Genomic DNA, 16,356 nt, shown 5'->3' with positions numbered 1-16,356 from the left:
AGATGGTTGAATTTTGACTATATTTGCACATTGAGGTAGTTTTTGCATTTGTAAAAGTTTGGAGCAAATTGAGAGAGATGTAATAAAGAGATTTCTCACTAGATTGTTACATGAAATTCCTAATGAGAAAGAGCACACATACTCCCATTATGACTGGTGGCAGCCTCTGTAAAAGAAGAATCCATCAGACACTTCTTTGCACTACACAGGAAGCATCAGGCAAACACAGTCACTACCAAGTTTGGAAGGTATTACCCAAAGGTTAGTTTTCCACGTTTAAATTTAATTTCTCTTACTGGCCTGAATCATTCACAGAGATAAATGTGAGTGCACCCTGTAGTCTTGTGAATTAAAAGAGAGAGAGAATTCTCCCAGAGCAGTTGAAAAATAAGGAAAATTAAATTAAAGTGGTTGGGGGGAAAGCAGCAAACTGCTCTATATTTCTCTTTCTCTCACTCTGGAGATGGTGTGTGCATGTAGATGTAAAACCACTTAGGTTCCTTTACCTGCTGAAAGTAAAGGAAAGCTGACTTTTCTCTCTGGCAGACATACCAAATGGCTGACAGCACAGTGTATTATTCATTTGCACTATATGAGTCATTGCCTGCTCTGTTAGTCAAGGAAAATTATTGTGACCAAGGGGAAAGGTGAAAAATAGTCCAAAACAGAATTATAGGCCTCTATGTACCATACTTTATTATCAAATTTACAAGCAGCCATGTGCCAGGACAAACAAAGAACTGACCCGTAAGACAGAAGAGAACAAGAGTTGGTGGGTTTGACTCTCACTTGTATACACACTCATGGTCTTCATTTCTTCCCTCCAACATCCAAAACCTTGTACATTAAAATTTTCAAAGCACAATGTAAAAAATTCCTTTCACAAATGCATTGTTCTGATAAAATCACAAGATTAAAACTTTTTTTTTTTTTTTTTTTTTGACAAATATACCATTCACTTATAACATTCCATCTGTAGAACTCAAAGCATTATCCAACAGCAAAATGCCACTGAAATATCCTTTATTCTTAAAGGTAGAAACCAAAGCCTCTCGGTCCTACTCAAAGCCAGTTCACAACTAAACCAGGAACAGAGAACAAATGTCCCAATAGCCAGAATTCCTCCCAAAGATTTTTTGCACCCTAGTTTCATACTGTTTGCTTTAGTTCTTGTTGCATAAAATTGTGGGTTGTTAAGATATGAAGCTGAACATAATTTGTGGGGAGAAAATTGGACTCTGTGCTAGGACAGCTATGGTGGCATCCTGAAAGTTTGGATTTCTCCCCTATATTTCCCATATGGTTCTTAAGCTACCCCCTTGCTTTTGTTGTTGTTGTTGTTTGTGTTGTTGGGTGTTGTTTTTTTTTTTTTGTTTGTTTGTTTGTTTGTTTGTTTTGTTTTTTCTGTTTACTTTATGTTTATTGGGACTAAAAATAGCTTTTTAACTCACAGACCTTCACAGTCTGTGATGTACTGAGATACTCTGTGAAAAAAAGCGTTGCTTAGAAACAAAAATAAAAATCAAAAGTCCCTAATTTGGCCTCCCAAAGGGAACCTGGGAACTGAAGCAGTATCTTGAGACCATGATTTTACCTCAGTGCACTAGAGACTGTTCACAGGCAGAAAACAGGACTGTCTGCAAAGTGCTTTGCTTTGAATAGCAGGTGACCCAGCAGAATGTGTCACGTCCCAGGCTGCTGGCTCCGAGTAACCCAGCAGCCGCGCAGCCTGGCAGTGGCATTGCTTCAGGTGTCAGCTCTGGAGGCACTTCGGAACCTCTGAGTCCTCCAAGAACTTCAGCAAGCTGAGTAGGAAATAGTTCCTACCAGCAGCTGTTGCATTGAGTGTGACTCTGATTTTAATAATTCATTTAGATAGCAATGTGCAGGTTAGTTGATCAGCCATTAATTTTCTTGCTTCCCAGTTTTTCCTAATTATCTCCATCTCATAGAAGGTCCACAAGACATGTTTCTTGGTGAGTATACCTACTCTGTGTTACTTTCTGCAAAAGCACAACATACGTACAATCGTTCAATACTATTTAATCTCTTAGCTCCCCTTTTAGTGCAACATATTCCGTTTCTGAACTCCTGTAGATAATAGTTGACCTCTTTTTCCATAGAGAGGAATATTTTCCAACACTGGTCTTATATGTTGCAGCAGAAATACAGGTGTTGACAGAAATTTCAAGAAACAAATACCTATTACAGACCTGAAGCTTTTTCTGTGTAAAAATTTCAGTTCCTTTTTTTAAGTCTAAAAAGTAAAGCTGGTGAAAACAATATTTTTCTGGCACAAATGTTTATTGCAGGACTGTGTAATAGTGATAGGATGGCACATCTAGTCACTGTTTTGCTCTGGTAGTTTGCAAATGGGTAAGTTTTTCTTTTCCAGTGCCTATTTCTGCCCTAGATCCTGTTATGAGTACAAATTGGGAGGCATGTCCTATCCTTTATCTATACCTGATACCCATAGGCTGTGAAGTGCAGGAGACAGAGTACTAGCAGGGACTAATTTACTCTCTAGGTAATGGTAGGTTGAAGTATAAGGAGACAGAGGAGCTGTGTGCCCAACTGGGCACAGATTCCAGGAAAGGGAAGTACTGGTGGGCATAGGGTGTATATATGTACCTCTGTGCAAGCACAGGGCACTGGTCACAGGTTATAAGAGGAGATTTATGATTTAGCTGTTGGAACAGTTGGTTCTGCAGAATAAGATCAAGTTCCTGCAACACAAGCCTGCCAGTGAACCAAGCTGGAAGGAAGACAAGGTATGCAGACTCTAAGTACATATTATCTTTAAATAGCAAAGCTGCATCAACAGAAGTCTGAAATCTTCCGAAGCCACAGGGGACACAACTACAGCACAGGGTGCACTCACTCACCACTGTGTCTGTCCCATGGGATGTGCGATATGCACTGTCTGCTTGCTGTTCCCATGTCAGGAAGCATACTAGGTGTGCTCTGTTTTCCTTGCCCTACTTTCCTTAGGGAAGAACACAGCAACTGGGAGGGAGCGGTGGTGCACTCCTGTGTTGTCACTGCTTTGAGGCTTGGGGATATAGGGTGAAGTGCATAAAGTACCTGATCTGCAGTCTAATGTAGGGGCAAAGTCTTCATTTTTGACAGCAGAAAATCCATGCACAGCAAACTTCCTCATACAACCTGGAAAAGATTGACCCTGTAGAGCTGTGTAAGATTGCTTAGCAGAGCAAATGGAAGGAGTTCATGGATACTTTTAAATGTCATTGTAAGGCAGCTTCACCTTGAAAAAAAATAATCACGAAGTCCTAACAACAATAGTCTGTGATAAAAAGATTAAGGCATACATGAGTTGTAAGGAAATTAATACCTCTGTACTCCTCCTGTAGCTTTTGATGGACCATTTAATGAGAAGCAGTAAGAGTAAAAGAGCAAAACCCCTCTGGCCTTCTATGCAATTTTTAATTAAGTGGCAAGACACGTTCTTGGAGCATTAGATGTGGATGCTCAACATAGTATCAAACCAGAACTATTTAACAATCAAGCTTTCTTTCCTTTTATATTTCCTGTCTGAGCTCTCACAAATTCCAGCACCTCACCCTTACATTCATGTAACATTCACAGCTTTCCCTCACCCTCTGTTTACCACATACCACTTTGTTTACCTACAATACTCACACCAACCTGCTCTTCAAACCTATGTCCAAAAAATCTTACAAAGCTACTGGGATTACTGCCAGTGAAACCTTCACCTTAGATATTCTCCAGGACCTAACAGATGGAGAAATCAAGGATTTCCCCAAAAGACTTGGTAGGATTTGTGTGTTCAGGCCCATTGCAAAGGTTCTTTAGTAGTCACCAGGTCTACAAAGGGAGGATCTCCAAAACAAAGTTCTAGAGAAATATTGTAGTGTATCACTCTGAATAATCTAAAGTGGAAGACCAGCAAAGCTACTTGTGCAGGGTTTTCTGACTCAAAAGGATGGTGAACTGATTTTCTTCCCTGGGCAGATATCGTTGATTTTCTTTAATGCAATTACAGTAACAAAATAAAGCTTTTAATACGCTTACATTTGGAGAGAGAAGCATAGAGAGGTGATTGCATTGGAACAGCATCCCACTACCAGTTGCCTCTCACATTGTCATTTTAGAACTTGTTACCAATTATTTAATGCTATGCTCTGCTAGCCATCATAATTACCGTGTTTTTCTGTCCCTTACTCTTAATTAACTATGACTCATCTGAAGAAGATGATGACAGCCATGAAAACCTAACAATGCAGTTAGAGGCACCAAGAATGTTCATCCTGAAAGATTTACACTGTTTAGATTTATGCTGCTTCAGTCTTACAAGTGAAGCAGCTGAGATCTTTCAGAAAAGTGATCTGTTCTGAAAAGCCAGCTGTTCAGAAGCCAGCATTTCCTCTAGCTGATGACCCTGCTCCTGTTTTTCCATTCTCCGTGTCATGGTTCCGCTCCCTCTGTATTTAAACTACGTACGGTTTCAAATCTCTCTATGCATCCCTTCTGCTATTACATTAATTCTTACAGAAAATACTTCTCCACTATCCATCAGGCTGCTAGCCATTTCCTTGCTCAGGAACACATTCTTGAAAGAAATCAGGGAGAAGCTTTACTGTGGCAGTTCCGTAGGCCAGACCCAAAGAAATTACTCCAAACACCCAGGCTTCTGGAGGAGCTCCAGGACTGAGTTCAACAAGAGATTGGTTGTTTGAATCTCTGTAATGTTACAGTCCATAACCTGGGGATACCAAAGCTTCAGGAAAATATACTTAATTTCATGCACTAAGTTTTACTCTTCCAGTAAAATGGTGTTTGTGTCATAAGGGTATTCCAAATAAAGGTTCAAATCCAGTTTTCAGGGATTGCTAAGAAAGGAAAAAGTTGTAGTCCCATAGATATACATACTCAATTACTATTGCTCTGAAACTGTGACTATAATACCACACTTCTGTTTCATACTTTAAAGGAGTTTCTAATACTTCTCTGCTTGCACTGTCTTTAGAAACCCGTTCAAGCACTACATAAATTTCTGTCTCTCTGTAGCCTTAAAGTATTTCAGGGTATTAGAGTGCACTAGCTTTATTATACAACGTGATCGTACCCTTGCAGGCAGCCTAGTTGCAGAGGAGGACTACCATGTAGTCTATAGCAACATGGAAATTCAGTTCTACAGTTACTGAAACTTCATGTGCCAGTACCAGTTCCAACCCACTTGTTAGTCATAAAAAACATATTTTATTTGTTGTATTTTTCTTAGAGGTATAAAATGTTTTGTTTTTATAACCACCTTCCAATTTCCATTTAAAAGTAGCAGATGTTACTCCACAAGCCAAAATTGCGGGTTATCATTCATCTTCAGAAAAAAAAAAAAAAACTTCATTGTGCAGATTCTAAAATTATCAAAGGTAACTGGATATTTAATGAATTGCTCAGTAGATGGATAGATAAAACTAAAACAAGGGAAGTGAGAAGATACGAATGCTAAAACTGTAACATTGTTATTCTCTATGTAGTTTTTCAGCACCCGAGTCAAGTGAATAACTCAAGGGCAGTGGTGTTCATGCAGGCTTTTCTGTCAGGTGTATTCCTCCTCTTCCATTATCCTTTATAGGTTTGCCAATAGTTTTTTCCTGTCTTTTCTATTTGATTTCAAAAACATTCTCTATCTGTTAGCATAGCTCTCTCACACACTGATGACCTTTTAAATAATTAAAATGCTAACAGTTCATACAAGCTATTATGCAATTCTCTCTTCAAAGTAGCAGGCAAAGGACCAAAACCTGGAGACAGAAGACCTGTCTGTGCTACTTGGTTTTTACTTGCTTTGCTTTTCTGACAGGCTTTGTTTGAGGAAAATTGAGATGTGTGCTTTGTTACTGGTTCAATGCTCAGAAATTCTCAGTGTCGTGTCATTATTCATCGTTTCTGTTTTGATCATTTAAGCAATCTTTTCATGTTGTTTTCCTCCTGGATATATTATCTGACATGCAACAACCAGAGTGTTCATAAAGCTCTTTGTTGCCTGTGGGTACATGCGTAGCTGATGCCTGTTTAAATGGCAGTTTCACAGCCTTCGGAGGTATGCTGCATCATCTGAAAAAACAATTGCTGTGCTAGAAAGCTCAAGACACTCTTAAAATTGTCTCCTCAAAACAGTGACATAACTTGGGAGGAGAGGTAGAATCTAGGCAAAGAACAATGTCAAATTAAATAACCTGGACTTCTGACAACACAGCATTGATTTGGTTACATATCAAACAATAGTAACGTAGAAACTGATAAATTTAAATTGAAGAATTTTAGACTTAAATAAGAAAATTGGTAAATTTAAAAACAAAGAGATACATTTGGCTAAATAAATGAAAGTGAAAGCTAGGACCCTGTAAAATTGAACAAAATTTCAAACATAATAATACAGCCTCTCCGTTGCAATTAATGGCAAGTGTTAGTGCTGTGATATCACCGTCCTACTCCAGTGAGAAGTGGTACAACAGCCATACAAATGCACAGGATTGGACAAATAAACCAGGATTATCTAAAAGATTATGAAAGCAAAGTAAAGTTAAAAGGTGTGTTGCCTTCTTTAATTTTGATATCTGTATGTGCATTTATCCCTCTATACAATCACACAAATAGAAACAAGGTAATTTGGATTAATTCTAGAATTTATTATATTTTTTTCCAGAAGCAGGAATACCTATTGCACATCTTTAGGATCCCAGGTAAAATTCCCAGTATTCCTGGTTAAAGCACTTTATACCCCATATATCAGCTCTACATACAATATCTAACAGAAATTTTTAATAATAAAACCCAGACAGCAGGTTTGCATCTCATATTTTTGTTAACAAATTTAAATAAGTTATTATCTATTTTTGCATTTTAAATTCTACTTCACCTTGAATCTCTCGCATATGAAAATGCCAAGCCTTGACTCTTGTGAAAACATTATCTAGCTTTGCATCACCAAAAGAGACAAACATACTTTCCTGAATTTTGCAGGAGAAAAACCACATGCAAACCAATTAAGTTGCTTAACCAAGTCTATTCACAAAATGAGTTGCAGAATTTCAGTGGAATCCAGTGGTGTTAGGCAGCACTGACCAATATAACATTTCTATATAGAAACGTTCTTGAAGAGTTCACATTCATAATAATTACATTATTATTATTATTATTATTATTATTATTATTATTATTATTATTATTATTATTATTATTATTATTATTACAAATGGTTAACATTGTAGGAAGTCAGCATGAGAATATATGCTATATACAGACAAAAACAATGTAATACACCAGTATATAAACATATTATTTTGATATTCTGATGAAATAGTAAGAATTTAGCCCATAAGAACAAAAGAAAAGGCTGAAAATTGGACTAATGACAATTTCCTAAATTTTTCTTCTTTTGTATAGTAAGAAACTGGAGACCAAATAAAACACAAATGTGATGCTTGTCACAGCAGTGTTTTATTGGGTGAGAATGACTGATCTTCAGACTATTTAACTGTGATCTCAAAGTTATTGTATTATAGGGAAATGTTAGAAAACTAGTTAAGGAACCTCAACAGATGAGGTCACATCATTCTGTCCTATCTTGTAACCCTCCTGCTGCCTAGAATACTACCCTACAAAAATGAGAAGTGGCATCGCAGCCAAGTTCTCCTATAGACTGAATTCCATAAAATGGCTATGAGCCCCAGAGCAGTGGTGCATGCTTTATTCTTTCCTTGCTTCAAGTAGTGACAAGGTTATCATTCAAATTATCAAAGCACCTGTTTCTAGATGCCCAGAGTGCTTTCTGAAGGGCAGCATGGTGCCCTGGCTATCAGCACATGAGAAAACTTTTAGGCTGAAGACAACAACAAAAAAGAGTCATTTCCTTCTGGCCATATTCCCCTAGATTTTCTAACAAATCTAATTCTTACTTAGCTTAGCTGAGTTTATAGTTCTTTTGGATCTCTGGGACACAATGGCATCTGCTTTTCTTCAAGTTTCCAGTATAAAAAATAAACAAATAAATAAGCCAAATTAAGGTTTATCAAAATTAAGTAAAAATTTTAGTCTCAGCATTCCCTCCTGCACCATGCTACCCATTGAAGGAAGGCAATAAGCAGTGTTTTCTATTTAAACAATCAATCAAACAAAACAAAACAAAACAAAAACAAAAACAAACACTACCAAATAAGCCCCCAAACCCTTTCATCTATATTAGCTTGAATAGGCTAGACGCATGCACTGTGACTTCTCAATTTAGTCTAACAGTTAAATATAAAGACACTACATGATGTTCTCATATCAGAAAAAGAACCTCTCTCACAAATTATGTACCAGCATTACTAATGACATCTTATCAAAACTCTGAAATGTCAGTGATTTGGCTGCTTCTAGAAACATAATGATATATACCATTGCATGATCCCATGCATTTCAATTCTAATTCAGTTCTACATTTTGGATTGTTTTCTGGGACATAATCGTCTATATCTTCAGTTACTTAGGGTTGTTAAAGTCACAGGGATTTTTATATCATAGACCTATTTGAAGTAGATTAGGATGTATGCCTGAATCTATGCAATCACATTTTTTTCCCTCATGGAATTTTATCAAGTCCAGTCCTAAATGCATAAGCTGAAAACACTTTGGTGTCTGGAAGGACAAGGACAAGAACTTTGCTCACAGTTCTGTGCTAGTTACACCAAGCTAAGTTATCTGCATCTCCCTAAAAATGACTTGTCTATCTTAAAGTCCTCCAGGCCTTGCACCATAATTTTTCTTCAGTCTCACCCCCTTGACCACTTTAATTTACCTATCAACTAGATGCCTAATTGATAAAGTCTTTAAAACATTGAAGAGCAGACTTGAACTGCGTACATACAGTAACACATTTGAAACCAATTTATTGACGGTCTTAGCATGACGAGTCTTGTATCAACTTAAATGGGCCTCAGATGTTATCCTAAAACTCTTTCAACTCTTTTGAAGCAAGTCATTGCCTTATTCCTGTAGAAATAAATAAATAAATAAATAAATAGATTTAAAGCCCTACATCTACTTGCTGAGACCTTATCCAATAGAAAGGTTTAAATTCAGGATATAACTCTGACAGGCCATGTGATGCAGAGAAGAACAGCAATGTAATTGGTTTTGTTGGTGTCACTGCCTGACACCAGATAGAGCAAGGAAGATTGTAGAAACCGACTGGTTCCTTTTTAACACATGGCTTGTTAACTTTTTCTTTTTTTTTTTTTTTTTTTTTCTGGAGGAAAGGTAATTTGCAGTTGTGTTGTCAGTCGTCAACGGGTTGCTACAGTGTGCAGTCAAGCTTCTAAGCAGTGTTATGTTTTGTTTTCTGTTCTTGTCTGGATTCCCCCTTTAACCTTATCAAAGTAGTTAAATTTCTTCAACCTATCAAGCTGAGCCATGTCAGCATCTTAAGACAGTTGCAGTTGACACGGCTGAGCAAAGCTGAATTGATCTTAAAACCCTCAGGACATCCTGCACAGCATGCATGCTCTATACTACCACCACATGCTTGATTTAAAGTTCAGACCTTTCTAGCTCATTGTTGGCAAGGTAAAATGTTTTGTACCACTAACATTATTTATGATCCTTCTGTTGCCACAAATGCTATCCCAGTAAGCTTAGACTACATGTATACGCTGGAGATGGAAAAGGAAGACAGTGGTGACGTTAGTTTGTCCTGAAAGCAAAACAAACAAAGAAAAACAACAACATGAAACTACAACAACAACAACAAACACACGCACATGCAATCCAAATTGAGCTGTACCTATCTGTCTGAGAAAGCTGCAATAAAACATGATTAGTTACATTAGAGAACAAAGTGTGGCTGACAAGGCTTTCAGCCGCTTTACAAAAAGAACTTGACAAACAAATGGCCATTTTCCAAGCTGTTAGACACCTAGGTTACTGCAGGTTTGCATGTATCCTTGTGTTTTCCACCAGCAGGCAAACACGGCGACTGTAGCCCATGAATCACAAGAACCGTGTCCTTAACACTGTAAGCAAAAATAAGGTTGGATTTTGAAAAACAGACTGCTCCATATACAGAGTGGGGTAACACTGTGCTTCAGCCTTAGGTTGCTCCATTACTAATGGCACTAGTCTGGGGACCCCAAACACCCATGGGATTAACAGAGCAGTTTCCTGGGGTGCTGCCCAGAATGCATTGCCTCTTCTGGGATGCAGAAACAGCAAGCAGGAAGCTATGTCCACTTTGCAAAGCCTAAGTAATCGTTACAAAAATAAACTCCAGAAATTTTACAGGAAAATTCACATATTGCAAAATTCTATTTGTATAACCACAGACAAAAGCCCTTCCTACAGCTATCACTGGCAGGATCTATGCATTTATTTTTCATGTGTTTTTAAGACGGATGACTCCATAAACTGTTTGTCAGTTGAGATGTGTGTGAATTACCCACACAACAGTTAATTACATAGCGAAATTGTCCATGAAAGTTATTAAGTTGTATGTGAAATAGGTATAGGAGCTGAGATTATATTTCTGTTCTAGAAAACTCTAGGCTTGGGAAACAAAGACTTGGAAAGTTCGGAAGTAAAACTCTGCCTGTTCTGTGACTCTGAAAATAAATTATATGAAATCTCAAAGGAGAATGAACTCAGAAATTAAGTTAGTGGCAGAGAAATCCTGTCCTTTAACACGATCCAGGAAAAAAGAGAAGAGAAGAGAAGAGAAGAGAAGAGAAGAGAAGAGAAGAGAAGAGAAGAGAAGAGAAGAGAAGAGAAGAGAAGAGAAGAGAAGAGAAGAGAAGAGAAGAGAAGAGAAGAGAAGAGAAGAGAAGAGAAGAGAAGAGAAGAGAAGAGAAGAGAAGAGAAGAGAAGAGAAGAGAAGAGAAGAGAAGAGAAGAGAAGAGAAGAGAAGAGAAAAAAAAGAAAGAAAGAAAAAGAAAAGAAAGAAAGAAAGAAAGAAAGAAAGAAAGAAAGAAAGAAAGAAAGAAAGAAAGAAAGAGAGAAAGAAAGAAAAGAAAGAAAGAAAAAGAAAAAGAAAGAAAGAAAGAAAGAAAGAAAGAAAGAAAGAAAGAAAGAAAGAAAGAAAGAAAGAAAGAAAGAAAGAAAGAAAGAAAGAAAGAAAAGAAAGAAAGAAAGAAAGAAAATGAAATAATGATTAACAGAACAAGAATTAAAATAGATTTGAGGATTGCTGCTGAAATGGGAATTCTCAGCCTGTGGCAATGAGAACATTGTAATACCAAAGAACAATTGTGTGCAATAGCTGCTATAATGTCATCATTTTATTATCAATAAAGTAGGCTGATGATATGGAGCAATTCATTCATCTCTCAAATTACGTCTTAGTGGAATATTCTGATTTCAGAACTTGATTTCAAAAGTATTTCAGACCTCATTTCCCTTAAGAGCAAGGAGGATTTCCATTTATATGTTATTTTCTTTTACCTAAAAATCAGTGTTTAATCATCTTTCATTGTGCTTTTATTCAGAGTCAAAGAATACACTTTACCTTGTTCAGGGAGCATTCACAAAAAAAAGGTTCAAGTACAAGTCTATTAACTTGTATGGATGCAAATGATTTGGAAAGTAATTTTATTTGTATCTACATTGTGATTATTCCAGAACCTGCTTGTTGAAGATTTTATATTAAATGAAAGATACATTGAGGTGATAAGCTTTCTTGTTGTCCCTCCCTTACTTATTCAGCCAGAGCAGGAAGCCAGTCAAAAGTGGTGATGGTTTGTAAAGTAATTTTATCTCTGACTGCAAAGATGGTGATTTTCTTAGTAGTCACTTGTTGGGAGTTTAGATTAGAGGCAATAATAACATATTCACTATACCTCCTTTGTTTGCTCAGCCATAATGCTGAGCTATAAAATACCTCACAATCTAAAATCACTGCCAATCTACGCTGTGCTAGGCTTTTCTGCATGATGTAGAGTGAATCAAAACCACTGGAATGAACACAAAAAGCAAAGACAAAAATTAAAAAGAACAAATAACAGAGTCATAAAATAGAGTTTCATTCTATAATTCACATGAAATGTTTAGGAAATTATTAACATAAGAAATACATGCATGTGAGTGCTTTGTTGTAGTTGTTTTGTTGTTTTGTTTTTGTTTTTAATCCAAAATTGCATTAGTAAGCAGTTATGTATTTTTCCCCTTCAAAGAGGTGAAGGGCCACTTGGGGCTGCTGAATGGTGTGTGACTTGCACAGAGACAGTATAAGCAGCCAAAGGAATCTGGGGAAGCATCATCTATCAGACAGATCTGCTCCTGGATGTTTCCTGGGATTACAGTGTGCCTGCATGATTTGGAGGGAACTACTGAATACAGGAATGAGAAGAAACATCTGGACCAGCTGATCTTCCCTGACATTTCCTCATATTAAACCAAACATTTTGGTTAGTCACAGTGTTTGTGTTTGCTCCCAGTGGTGGATTGGCACTTCCCACCTGGTAATGTGGAGGGCAAGGAAGAAGGTACTTGGAAGACCCAACAGTGATACAACTGCCAACAGAAACCACGGTAGGTCATCTTTCCACACTCAGACTCCCTGATCAACGTCCTAAAATAGTACATCTCATCCTTCTTGTCCCCACACAGTCTCTGTAGTACCCAGCTACTGAAAGCCAGTGAAAAACACTTAGCAGTACTTCATACGTTACGTAATTAATATCTCAAGGAGAAAAAGTAAATGAGTCAATGTGGTCTGAGCAAAGTATGCTCTTCAACTGCAGTATCAGCTCAGGTGTCTCCATATCATCACCTCGTTAAGAGTTAAATGGAAGGACATGTAAAATACAAGCACAGTCTGTCACATATGAAGGTGTTTTTGTTGTTGTTGTTGTTGTTGTTTGGTGGGTTTTTTTTCTGCTATCCCACATACCAATCATTGAAAATAAGGTTAGATATCTAGAGGAGTAAAAAATAAAGAGTATGTCTGGCACCTTTCTTTTTAAAGGGGTCAATAATAAATGCTTGTGGAATTTATTTTTTTTTTGGGGGGGGGGGATTGTTTTGTTTGTTTGTTTGTTTGTTTTGTTTGTTTTGTTTTGCTTTCTTATAAGATTTTACTATTTTCCTTCCTGCATGTATCTAGAAAGTTTTATTATGATATTTTCTAGTTTGCTGCAAAGGGTGAAGAGATCAAAAGAGGACAGTATATAGTAGCCTTGTGTCCTGAAGTGAAATTAGGATTCAGTTATTAGCTCTGCTACTCAGAAGCACACATGAACTAATGCAGCATCTATCCACTTTGCCTTATCTATTGTGACAAGCCTCCAGGGGGCTGATCCACATGAAATTCATTTCACATCTCATTCATTGAGTGCCTGGGATTCGAAATACCTTTCTGCTCTTCTAAGCTAGACTGCACAGACTCATTGCCAGCAAAAAAGTAAGAAAGTAAACTTCTCCATGGGGATGGAGCTTTCAAATTTCCTGTGATGCCACTGGAGATGCACTGACATTCATTTCAGGAGTTGTGTGCATATGTACCTAGGACAAAAATAACTTAGAAAATAATCATACATTTCGTACCAGTGGGTGTATATGTATATATATATATATATATATATTGCACTCTGAATAAAAATGAAGCTTATATCATATAAAGTAAGAGATGTAAATGATTATACACAACCTGAGATTGACAACACTGAAATCTAATCTTTTCCCCTTCCATCAACTGAAAATGACCATGTTTCCTTAAAAGAAGTTGAACCATTCGATATTTGACCTTTTATACTTTTTGTGTACAAGTTTTACTGATGAAAGTAGTGCAAAGAAAGACCCCACTATTTGTCCAGAACATTACTTTTCATATTTGGTAAGCAAAAACCTTGCAGGGGAACAATATTGGTAGAGATACTGGGGATTTCCTTCAAAAAGAATCATCGACAATTTCCCTTTTCCTTTCTGTCCTCAAACAACTGACCAAAACTGTGACTGCTAGAACATATAAGCCAATGTCTCCAAGACCTTAAAGGTCTAAAGGAAATTGGGAATACTGGTGTAATTACTGGTGTTTTCCTATCTGTGTGAACAAATGAACGACTATCAGAAACCAAAGTGTACTACTATATTTTTATGCCATATTACTAAATCAGTTTGTCAGCTGGAACAAAGCTTAGCTCTGGGGACCTCACCTACAAAAGGATACACACCTAAGGGAAGACTGAGATGAAAGTTAATGGCATTCACTCAGGAAGAGACACAATATTTTCCAGATTGTTTTGTCCTCCAGAAATTGTCCTTGGGAGGCAAAGCACAGATCACCCTATGCTGGGGCTCACATCACAGGGATAAAGAATCAGATTTACTCTTGGTATTTCTGGATCAGGTAATCTTTTAATATATACTCTCTTGACAGGTCCATTAACAAATACTTCAGTAACAACTATTAAAAACAAGAATGGGATTACTGCCAGTCTGTAACTTGAAATACCAGCAAGTTACAATACCTAACAAAGACTCCAAGATGCTCAATGTTTTCATCTGAGGGACCAGGAGACACCATTGCTGAGTTACACTGGATAAGAAAGGGTAGTTAATAAAGCTGAGAGTATTAAAAGATTGCAGATGGCAGCTGTAAGATAGACAGCATGGAGAAGGGAGTAAACTTGGTTCTCTGTCACTAGGTTTTCCCTTTAAATCCCCAGCCTGAATATTTGGCACTTGGTCAAGAGGAGGAATATGCTTCATGGCCTTACTGGATGGTGGCTACAGAGAGGGGAGCCAGACAATCAGGAATGAGTCCTGCCCACCTTGACCTATGGATGCTTTACCTCTGAATTTTTCCAAGACTGTTAGAGCAGGGGAGCAACATCACTCCACTGCCAGCACCAGTGCAACTGGTCCTGTTGATCCAGTGCCCCAGATTTCTGTCCATGTGTTAACTATCCCCGTCATACAGACCATGTTCTTTTTGTACACGTACAAAAAGGTTCTCCAGACAAATACATGTACATCATGTTTAAGAGCAGAAGTCTGTACTGCAGCTAGTGAAGCCCAGTGGTCCGTGACTTTTTGTCCAAACCTCTCCTCCCCATTTACTTCTTCTTTTTCTTCTGCTCCCAATGTCATCCCATGCATTCTCATACTCATAGCACTCCTCAACCCTTGCCCTTTATGAAGCACCTCAGGTCGTTGCAGCAACCCTGGACTTCGCAGGGCACCTGGCTGCCCTTCACTTCTTCCCTGCCCACAGGGCAATGCCCTCTTTCTCCACTCCCATGCAGAGGCCAGGCTGCCAATACAGGCATCATGACAGCAAGAGGCAGCTTCTTGATCGAGCTACCTGCACCAAGTCTGCTCTATCACCTCTTCAACCTGGATCCTTATTTGGGTCCATCACCTTGTCCACTACTGCCTTCTCTCCCAGGCTGCTCCATTTAGGAAACACACAGAAATTAACCTTAAGACCTCTAACAAAGTTTGCTAACAACTGTCTTGGGAATTCAACAGTTACTAAAGAGATGGAAAGCAATATCCTGAGTCCATCTTTCCTCAGGAAACCAGGCCAAAAATAATCCTGAAGGCACTATACAATATAATAAGTAAAATGATATCAGCAGTTATTTCCTTCAGCTGGATAATCAGTGCTCAGACTAAACCTGAAGATAACAGTACCACAGCTGGAGAAATGTGATTTGATGAGGTATTCTAGAATCCTGAAAATAAACTATATTCTGTTTGAAATTCCTTTGAAACAAAATTTGGATGCTCATGAACTGAATTTTTCCTTAATTCCAGTTTTGCTGAGTATTTAATTAATTCTCCTTCTACTCAACTTCTGCATGCAATATGCTGTAATATAATTTTAATATTCACAATATCATATCTAATAATGTGCTCTATTCCTTAAGTAAGAGTTATCAAAAAAAAAAAAAAAAAAAAAGCTTACCAGAATAAAGCAGAAAACCCCAATCTGTGCCTTCAATCTAAATCAGCATGCACTCATGAGCTCTTGGCAGATTATTCTCATTTGGTCATGTACAATTTCTTCAACAGTTCCTAAATTACAAAACACACAGCACTGGAGAATTTGCAAATAAACAAAGAAATATAACAAAACCATGGGAGTCTTTCAGACAATAGTTTCCCCAAAAGTATCATTTTCTGCTTAAAGCAGCTTTATGTTTCTGAGTGTCTGTAACATTTGTTCACCCACACACACTTTGTTTTCTAATATTGGTTTTATAAATCAGTTGTAGGTCTTGAAAACACTTCCTGTTCCTTTAAGCACTTGTACTGAGAGATTATAACCTATGTCTTGCAGTTACTTTGTTTAAAGTGTTCTTAGGGTTGCTAGCATGCATACACAGGATATTGTGCAAC

This window comes from Netta rufina (assembly GCF_964035555.1).
Source record: "Netta rufina genome assembly, chromosome: 2".
NCBI classification, from domain to species: Eukaryota; Metazoa; Chordata; class Aves; order Anseriformes; family Anatidae; genus Netta; species Netta rufina.
This window is presented reverse-complemented; position numbering follows the sequence as displayed.